We start from the raw sequence: 10,330 nt of genomic DNA, 5'->3' as shown, positions 1-10,330 counted from the left end.
TGCACACACACACACATACACACATACACACACACCCCATCCCCATCCCCATCCCCGCTCCCTACAATCCAACATCATAAAAGTAATCTTTGAAATTAGAAACCTTATCTTTGGCAGAAAATGAAATGAAGTTCTCACTAGAAAATGGAGATAAAAGGTCCTGCTGACTGTCAACATGAGTGATCGTATCGCTCGGCACGGAAAAGGGACGTGGTTGAAGGTTGGAATTACTAATGAAACACATTTTGACATTTTCCTGCATTAATATTACGACAAGTAAAATGTGATTTTACTTCTTCAAAGACTGTAGGTATTAAAATGACAATAGACAGTATTAGGCTAGCATACAGTATATTAAGCAAATGTTTTTATAATGTTTAATGTGTTGGGAACTGGCTACATTAAAAATACTCTGCTATTCATGTATTTATATATTCATAAATGTACTTATATCACAGTATGGAGTCATGTGGGGTTATGATTAAGTCAATTAAAAAGGTTAAATGAAGGCAAGTAGAGGCAGTACACTGGACAGCCTCTACCATCATTTACCCTTTTTTAATCATTGTAATTTAAAAGCTGATTCAATAATAAATAAAGAGAATAGGTGGCGATTAAAATTGCAGAAAATCACAATTGCATTAAGTGCACCTGTGAAAATGATTGTCTTGTTTTTGTAAACACATTTAAACTGATTAAAAACAATGATTCACACCCCGCATGGCGAGATCCTCGGAAGATTACAACAACTACAGAGCTATTACCCCTCCTCCCCTTTCTCATTAAACAGAGCTAACTCCTTGTCAAGGGGCAGGTGCATTTGAGCAAGAGTGAGTCTGCAACACCTGGCACTCAGTTGAAATATATGAAATGAAGAAGACATTTATGAATTGAGTTTTTCTCTCTCCCACCCATCATGTTAAGGTCCTAAGCAAAAGTGCATGACTACACAGTTAACGTTGCAGTGTGTTCAAATGTGTTTATAATGAATGCAAATTCTGGATTTTGCTCTTTAAGAGGTTAAGATTTTGCACATGGTTTGGTGTAATGTTAAATCAGAATCTAGCTTGTCAGGTGCTTTTGTATGCTTTATATGAAAATGAATGAGTGAGTGAGTGAGTGAACGAATGGTAAATATAAGGTTTTCTCAGCCAGGCAGGCACTTGATCTGAATCATCGTTGATCTGTGGGTCCTAATCCCTGAAGCGTTCTGTTTTACTTAATTACGATCCAGATGAAATAAAAAAATAACCCTTAATATTGACGTGTTCGAGCGTTAAAGCTGTCCCGGGGCAAGACAGTGCAGAGAAAGAGAGCTACACAGTTAACTGACGTCCGCTGGAACGATCCGTCTCGAGGGCCTCTGGGGGATCTGGGAGATTTATCTCGGATGTCTGATGGAGACGTTTGGCGAGATTAGGACACCGGGGATGAAAGAAGGGACATAAGCCGCAGAGCACGGGAGCGAGCGACATCACAAATGAGATGGTTGAGGTTGTTACGCAAAACAACAAGTCATGGCTCCTCTCATACTCACCTGGATACAGCTCACATGAAATCTCACCTGGATGGATAGATAGATAGATAAGTACTTTATTAATCCCGTGGGGAAATTCTGGTATCTTGCAGCTCTTTCATATTTACAATAATTACAAACAATATATACAGACAATATGATACAATACAAACAATACAATTCAGCTATGTACAGTGTAGGATGAAGGATGTAGGGTGTAAAGTGCATAATTAAAGTTTAATGGCAGCTGGGACAAAGTACCTCCTATGTCGCTCAGTCCGTGAACGTAGCGCGTTGAGCCGCCCGCTACGAAGGCTGCTGGACTGTCCAAACTGTCAACATGGGATGAAATTATACCTGGATGCAGCACGAACGCATACAGCTCACATGCATCTCACCTGGATGCAGCACGAAACCCATACAGCTCATATGAATCTCGTTCACTTGTCTTTGTCACCAGACTTCGATCTCAGAGAGTCAAAAATCACATGCAAACTAAACTGTTTAGATGCACATCTGTCGTATATGTCTGTTTTGGTCACGTGTTTTCATTGCAGACGTAAAATAAATGTTCATAACCTGAAAGCTTTGTCCGCATTTGCTCTGGAAACTCGAACCAGATGGGCCGATCACTAAGAAAGAAGCTCTCTCTGGCTCTTCATATATTTTAGGATCTTGTGGGATTAGGCAGTGTAGCAGCCGCTTGTGTCTCTACTCCCATCCGTGATCTCTCAGCTGTCTGTTTTGTAGGCCTCGGAGAAATCCCCAGAGGTGGAAAGGTCAGAGACGAGGGTACTCTTCTGCCAAAATGCACCCCACTAAGACAACAAGTGACTAGGGTTGTGAGGCAGGGTACGCCGCATTAAAGAGTTCTGTGCGTGCACTCTGTCTACATCCAACCCCTATGTGGGCTGGGAGACCTCACACAAAGAAATGAAGTAGAAAAACAAGAGACCCGAGAGACGGAGAGAGAGAGAGAGAGAGAGAGAGAGAGAGAGAGAGAGAGACGGAGATAGAGAGAGAGAGAGAGAGAGAGAGAGAGAGACGGAGAGAGAGAGAGAGAGACGGAGAGACGGAGAGGGAGAGAGAGAGAGAGAGACGGAGAGAGAGACGGAGAGACGGAGAGGGAGAGAGAGAGAGAGAGACGGAGAGAGAGAGAGAGAGACGGAGAGAGAGAGAGAGAGAGACGGAGAGAGAGAGAGGATAAGAGCAAATCGCTTCACGCACCACTGCTGGGGATGACTGTTTTCAGCATACTGGGCTTGTGTGTGTGTGGGGGGGGGGGGGGGGGGGGGGATCACTTCAATATCTGTGAAACGCGGCCTAAAACTCTCTGGTGTGTCTTAACGTTTAGACGGATGAGTAGAATTTCAGCCCACATCTCTGACTGTGGATGAGGAATGCACACTTTCAGTTCCTTTAGATGTTGCAGTATTTCCACAAGATGTGCTTATTGATCGATGTAACTTATAAAAGAGAAACATATTACATGTATTTACTATTAAATAGTCTTCCAAACCTACAGCCTGTGTCTTGCAGTAGGCCAATGGGATTGCTCAGAGTCTTGTGTCTCTGAAGGCCTCTGACGTCTATCCAGCAGACGTCAGAGCTTATACTGCTGCCGTTCCCCTCTCTCTCTCTCTCTCTCTCTCTCTCTCTCTCTCGCTCTCCCTCTCTCTCTCTCTCACTCTAGCTCTCTCTCTCTCTAGCTCTCTCTCTCTCTCTCTCTCTCTCTCCCCTTTTCACAAGCCCCTGCTTCTACAAATTCTCAAAATAGTCACTGTCAGGTAGACTAGGGTTCAGTGTCATTTTCAATTTTCATACACTAGACAGCTACGAGAAATACCATAAACTCAACCATAAAAACAGAGAGAGAGAGAGAGAGAGAGACAGAGAGAGAGAGAGAGAGAGAGAGAGGGAGGGAGAGAGAGAGAAAAGAAACAGCTTTTCCTTGGTATTGTTTGAGGTCATGACTGTTGCAGACGTTTTCCTTAAAAGCACAAAAGAAACGTTTCTCTTTCTCCCCCTCCCTGCCTCCAGGCCTAGGGCCGCCAGGAGGGCAGCCATTGATTATTTATTTTGTGATACGGCTGCTTAAAGTAGTGCACATCACTCGCTAAAAGACTGGCCTTAAAACCTTTTTATTCAGATAGGCGTTTCCTACTTTTTTTAAACGTATTATTCTTTAAACTATGCTTTTGTTATGGGCTGTTTTTAACTATGTAGCACTCTGAGATTCTGTTTGAATGTAGAGTGCACTACAAATTAAATTAATTATTATTATTATTATTATAAAAGGCATTCAGGGAGTGACCAAAACATACTGTCTGCTACCACCCCCTTCAGGGCAGAACCTCCATAATGGAAGCTATACTGATGACACACACACACACACACACACACACAGAGGCAAAAGCAGCATAATGAGAGGGGTAGAGGAAGAGAACCTCCATAATGGAAGCTATACTCACTTCAGATGGGACGTCAACATTCCTCCTCCTGAATGGAGGGCACATCATCCCATGTTACAAAATGGCTTCAGAGAACAGAAGTTTAAGGATTGCATTTCACTTTGCCCTGGCTTCAGATCTGGTTAAGGCAGAGGGCGAAGGCAGTTGTCATTCTCTAAAAAACTAAAGATGGAGAACGATTAATATATATGTGTAGAGGACCTTTTTGCTGGGATAAAATTAGTAAATGGAGGCTTCTATTTTGAAAGTGCAAGCTGTATGACACACACATACACACACACACACACACACACACACACAGAGGCAAAAGCAGCATAACGAGAGGGGTAGAGGAAGAGAACCTCCATAATGGAAGCTATACTCTCTCCAGCTGGTACGTCAACATTCCTCCTCCCCTCCTAAAGGTTCCACTCTGGGGGCTTCTCCCAATCGTTTATACTGTGCTAGTTTTTTTTTTGTTCGCTTGGCCTGTACAAGGGGAAGACTAATTGCTCCCTGGGGACCCTAGACAAGACAATAGGTCACAGGAGCAGAGGCGTTTTGGCTGGGTGTCGCTGGCTACTGCTTCCTCTTCGAGTGTTATCAAGGGGCCGGGTGGGAAAAGAATGGAATGTAATTTGAGGTCGTACATCTTAGGAGACGGGTTGGTTTTGTCATTGGAAGAGGAGTCTTTTCACAGTGCTGCTGCGGTCCAGAGAAAGAATGACTAGGTGTGAGTCTTTTCTTTCGATATAAAGAAGAAAAAAAATAAAACAATGGATATGACCACAATGGATATGACCACAAGATAAACAAAAGCGTCTGCTAAATGACCAAATGTAAATGTAAATGTAATAAACTAACAAGTACGGAATAAAAAGCTGTGAGATTACAATTGCTAAAGGTAGGGTTGTGATTCTAATCCCCTACATTTTTTGTTAATTTCAGCAAATTGCTCCTCGTGAGTCCTATAGCTGTTCCCCTGTAAATGGGAAACTGGCGTAATGGCCTGGACCCAGCCATAAACACTCCTAGCCAATCAGCACTGTGCTTCAAGAGCATGGAAGAGCAGGGTGTAATTTGATTTGCTGTTGAGCACAAACATCCACAACCTTTTGCGAAATTGAAACTGAATATTGAAGATAGCTGTGGCATAATACACACATCGGTGATCTTTAAATGTCAGTAATTTTTCCAGTCCTGAACATGTCATCTTCATAGAGGGCTCCAGTAGAGAAACACATCTTTGGCATATGGCTCTGGGTCAGAAGATTGCTTTATGTTGATGAGAAAAAAAATGCACTACTGTGCTAAAGGTAGAGTGTGTTTTCGTTAGCTTAGAATGGGCCTATTGTATCTTCCATGGAGTCCGCCATGTTGCACACCATGATTCTACAGTAGCCCAGAAAGGACAAGCAGGGTTTTTATGATATTTGACGGCCACTGTAAGTAGTCAGAGGGTATTCAGCTGGTTGTCATTCAGCAACCTCACCACTAAATACCATTAAAAACTACACATTGCACCTTTAAACGTTCACTTAAATGCACTATTATTTAAATATGTTTAAAAGTTATTCTTTCACACGCACCCTTTTCAGAAAGACACAGACAAATAAATGCATGGAAAATATAATTTATTAATTTAAAGCTTCTATACTGCAGCTCGTTGAAAATAACATTCTATTCACACAATCTTTCAGCATTCTCTGTGAAGATTTAAACATTCAAAAATAGGTAACCCAACAACCGTATCCACCACCACCACCATCATCACACACATAAGTCATCTTTATCAGCATCTGTTGCCATACTTTGACAGGTGCAGCCTTTAATAAATCATGTCATGTCAAGACAACAGTACAAGAACAATTGACAGCAGGGAATGTAAATAAAAATGTCGGTTTAAACATAGCCTATTTCCATTGAGTGAATGAAGGGCACATCATCCCATGTTACAAAATGGCTTCAGAGAACAGAAGTTTAAGGATTGCATTTCACTTTGCCCTGGCTTCAGATCTGGTTAAGGCAGAGGGTGAAGGCAGATGTCATTCTCTGAAAAACAAAAGATGGAGAATGATGAATATATGTGTCGAGGACCTTTTTGCTGTGATAAAAAGAGTAAATGGAGGCTTCTTTTTTGAAAGTGCAAGCTGTATGACACACACAAACACACACACACACACACACACACACACACAGACACACATATACACACACACACACACACACACACACACGTGCACGTGCACACACACACACACACATACACACAGAGGCAAAAGCAGCATAATGAGAGGGGTAGAGGAAGAGAAGAACTATATTTAATGCACTCTTCAGACAATGCAGTGGTGAAGTATGTGTAGGATTGGTAACACACAGGATTGGTACTTTTTAAATTATATATATATATATATATATATATATATATATATATATATATATATTTAATTTCTATTTTTAAATAACATTTTCCAACTTTAGAGACTTAGTTCAGAAACTTTACTGGCGAACACGTCTGATTGGAACACCGCATTCTCCTTCCATTTACTCTTAATGACAACTAAACAATGTCATACCTCGTAACAATGTGTCTGATAAGTTGGTTAAGAGTGATAAAATTAGACTTAAGAGTGGGATATACATTATGAAGTAAATGGCTTGGTGGCTACCTGTGTTTCGGTGATGCTTATCAACAAATGTCTGGTCCGGGCAGCCCATTTCTTCATGCCTGGCTGAACGAAACCGGAAGAAATAAAGTCAGCCTACGGACACACCCAGGCAGCTTCTCTGGCAAACCCTTTAACTGCACAGTAAGATATTTACATTTGTTCTTCAGCAATCCACGCGCATTGTCATGTTTGTGGCATTAACCACGATAACATTAGTATGTTGGTCGGCCTGAGATAATCGTGAGTTCTGTCACGTAGCAAACTGATGACTGAGGCTGGGAAAGTTGACGTTGACACCAACGTTGGTAAGTTAAACATTACAGCTACGGATATGTTCTCCCCTGTGTGACACTCACCCGTCATGGAACAATGAAGAACATGAAAAAAAAGAACACGACGTCAAATAACAGAAACGCCAAAAAGTCAAACCAATACGAGTGTTTAGGTAGAGAGACAAGTGCTCCCTTCTCTTCTATAGATCCCATGATTATCCACTCACTTCCTTCTTCCGGGAGAATACGGATATCATCGAAGATAAAAGTCCTGTGTCGTTCTGTCACTTGGAATGGAAAGTCAGAATATGATCAGACTCGGAAAAATATATTCAGAATTGGCAATAATCCAAGAACACATGAAAAGCAAACACAAATAATACAAAGATATACATGACAAATGTTATTTTAAACTGTTTTACCAACATTCTATTGTTTTTTATGTTAAGTATGAGCAGAGATAGAGGATCTGTGAACACTATACCAGGCAAGGATATGCCCCTGTGTTCATTTTGGTGCAAATCTGGCATGTGTTGAGTAGCCTCCTGGATGTCATTGCTCAGTGCAGGCACTCTCTTCCTGACCCTGAGTATCTGCCGCTTGTGATAATGACACGATCCATCTCAGGCACATTTTCCATTTTGCGCCCAGGAAATGAGGTAGGGGTTGGTAATGGAATCCCGCAGTTCTTGCTCATTGATCTCTGCAAATTTTCTTGTTTTGCATTAACAAGATTCATCTAATTTCCCTTTTTCACGCATGCACCTCTACACCCTGTAATGTGCTTTGTATGTGTGATTGGTTATTTCCAAGTGTGTTGTATGGAAAATGATGCTCATAGAATTATATGGATATTGCCATGCTAAGGCAGACAGAGAGTCGGAGAGGGATGGAAGGTAGTTCATTTAGGGCAGGAGAAGACAAGTAAATTCTCCATTGAGACACACTCGCACAGGCACCTGTGCACAAGCACACACACATTCTACCTCACACAGACACACTCACACTCCCTCCGCCACCCCCCCACACACACTCTATCTCTCACAAACACACTCTATCTCACACACATACAAACACACACACACACACACACACACACACACACACACACACACACACACACACACACACACTTTCTCACACTCCCCCCCCCCCCACACACACACACTCTATCTCACACACGCACCCCCCACACACACATACACACTTTCTCACACTCACAACACACACACACACACTCTATCTCACATACGCACCCCCCCCCCCACACACACACACCAGAGAATTCAGAATATGGCTACTACAGATGGCTAACTGCCTCATTCTGCACTATGCAAAGTTTAATGTGATTTAGAGGCTGTTTGTTTGCAGTGCCCAACATTACAAAACACTTGGAATAAATCCACAATTTAGGTGTCTGCTTTGGCTTCGAAAACAACTAATGAATCTAGTGTTGAGCCAGTTCTGTAGCATAATGTTTTACATAGTATTCAACAAAACAAACATAATTGCTGTATTTCCTTGCTCGTGAAAAAACAACAACTAAGAAATGTTTTCTTTTATATAACATGAACCATGGCATAGACTGTGCGTGTGTGCATGAGAGTGAAACTTTTCAGTGTTTTCTCTTCGCTGACAACATTTTTCTCCAGACTCGTCGACAGACAGACAGATCATACTTTTTATTCAGAGGCATCCAGATGTTACAGTTGTTAAAATACTCTCTTTCTTTTTCTGTTGCTTCCCTGTTGTCTTTAGTCATCAATTTGGACTTTCTAGTCAGCTTAAAGTCAGCTAAGTTAAAGTCAGCACGAACAGTGGAAATATACGATATGATCTCATTGTTTTTTCGGGAAAGTGTTCATTACTATTTAGTGGCCATTGTCAAAGGATCATTGTTATTTAGTGTGTTCATTTCATAGTGTGTTTTAACGTACGTACCAGTGGTGGTCCGTCAGGGCCTTCAAGGCCTTCTCTGCTGGCCTAAACATCATCAGAAAATAAATGTAATAAATACATTTAATTTTAATATTTTCTTTTCATAAATATGTATTCAATTATTCCTCATAGTCCATTATCTTCATTTCATAGCTTCCAGCGTTGTTAATTTATGTTAGAGCTTTCATCCAATCATATTTCAGCTATCATGTGTTGCCACGCTCCGAGAAACCTTCCCCGAGAACAGAATTCTTCCCTGAGGCCTTCAGAATTCACATTGAAGGCCCGTGTACATCTGATTGGTTTTCACAACTGGCTGTTTCAGTTAATTTAAGTTGAATGAACTGAAACAGACAGTTGTGACAACCAATCAGATTTCGAGTTGGCGACACTGGGCCTTCTAGAAGGCCCGGAATATTTCTTTCCTCGCGTTGAACGTGACACGTAAACGTCCTTTGATTGGATACTGAGGCAGACCGGTGCAGTGCTTCAGTGCTCAGTTTAGCTGGCTAATGCGAAAACGGAAAACGACGTACATCGGTTTCAATGCTTATTATGCTAGTTGTTTCAATTGGTAAGACTAAATATAATTACATTAACCAACTCAAATAAACTAGTTTACACCAACTTGATAATTCCAGTTTTTGATACAATTACAACGCCATTTTCAAGACGGAACTTTCAAGAAAAACTGGATATCGTGAGGATGGGAAGTTTAATGAAACTGCTTTGCAGGTGGGACAATGCGATGTTTAGTGGACAAACTTGTTTAAGCTCTCATAGGCTACTTTCGGTAGACTTAATAAAACTTTGTAGACTAATCCCTGAAAATCGCCTTTTATTTTTAAGTTGTGACAGTAATATCCAAGCGATCATATAACTGAGAGTTTACTACTCTCAATGTATTGTAAATACGGGTGTATTGATTTTAAATGCTCCGGAAATATAAATAAAGTCTGTTGTACTCGACTATGTTAAGGTGATGCAATGCTCACTTATACTGCCTTTCTGTATAAATATAATGGTTCGAGAGGCATGGCGTCATAATGATAGTATTAGGAGGTGGATTCACTCAGTTTAACATCGTGTAGGACATCGCTGAAGGCCCAGTCGTGAAATACACGGACCGCCACTGGTACGTACACATAGTGCTGTAGGCCATTCCCTTCACTATTTCAGCTCAATGTTGACCCCCATTGTCAAGGGGGTCATTGCAATTTAGTGTGTTCATTTCATAATGTGTTTAACCGTAGGCAGTGGTTAAAGTGGGATTTGGTAGGTGGGGGTACTCTATTTTCCGGTGTGGTGGCGGCGGCGGGGGGGTATTTGGTGGATCTGGTGGCGGCCGTGGCGGGGGGTATTTGGTGGATCTGGTGGCGGCGGCGTTGAAATCACCCATTCCTATATTTTTTTAATCACAGTGATATAAGGAGGTCTGACCGAAGACCTAAACCAGGGATGGATCATGAGCCTTTGGGCCCCTAT

At 41.6% G+C, this 10,330-nt stretch overlaps 1 long non-coding RNA gene across 1 annotated transcript; it reads right to left on the bottom strand.

Annotated features, from left to right (window-relative positions):
• Positions 1 to 5,594: 5,594 nt before the first annotated feature.
• Positions 5,595 to 7,128, bottom strand: LOC308382155. Its single transcript, XR_013969049.1, has 3 exons — positions 6,992 to 7,128; positions 6,636 to 6,698; positions 5,595 to 6,018 (listed from the first exon to the last, which is right to left on the bottom strand). It is a non-coding gene; the product is annotated as an uncharacterized lncRNA (long non-coding RNA).
• Positions 7,129 to 10,330: the final 3,202 nt, after the last annotated feature.

Source organism: Sprattus sprattus (genome assembly GCF_963457725.1).
Source record: "Sprattus sprattus genome assembly, chromosome: 21".
Lineage (NCBI taxonomy): Eukaryota > Metazoa > Chordata > Actinopteri > Clupeiformes > Clupeidae > Sprattus > Sprattus sprattus.
Note: the sequence above shows the minus strand (reverse complement) of the source record. Positions and strands in the feature narration are given on the sequence as shown.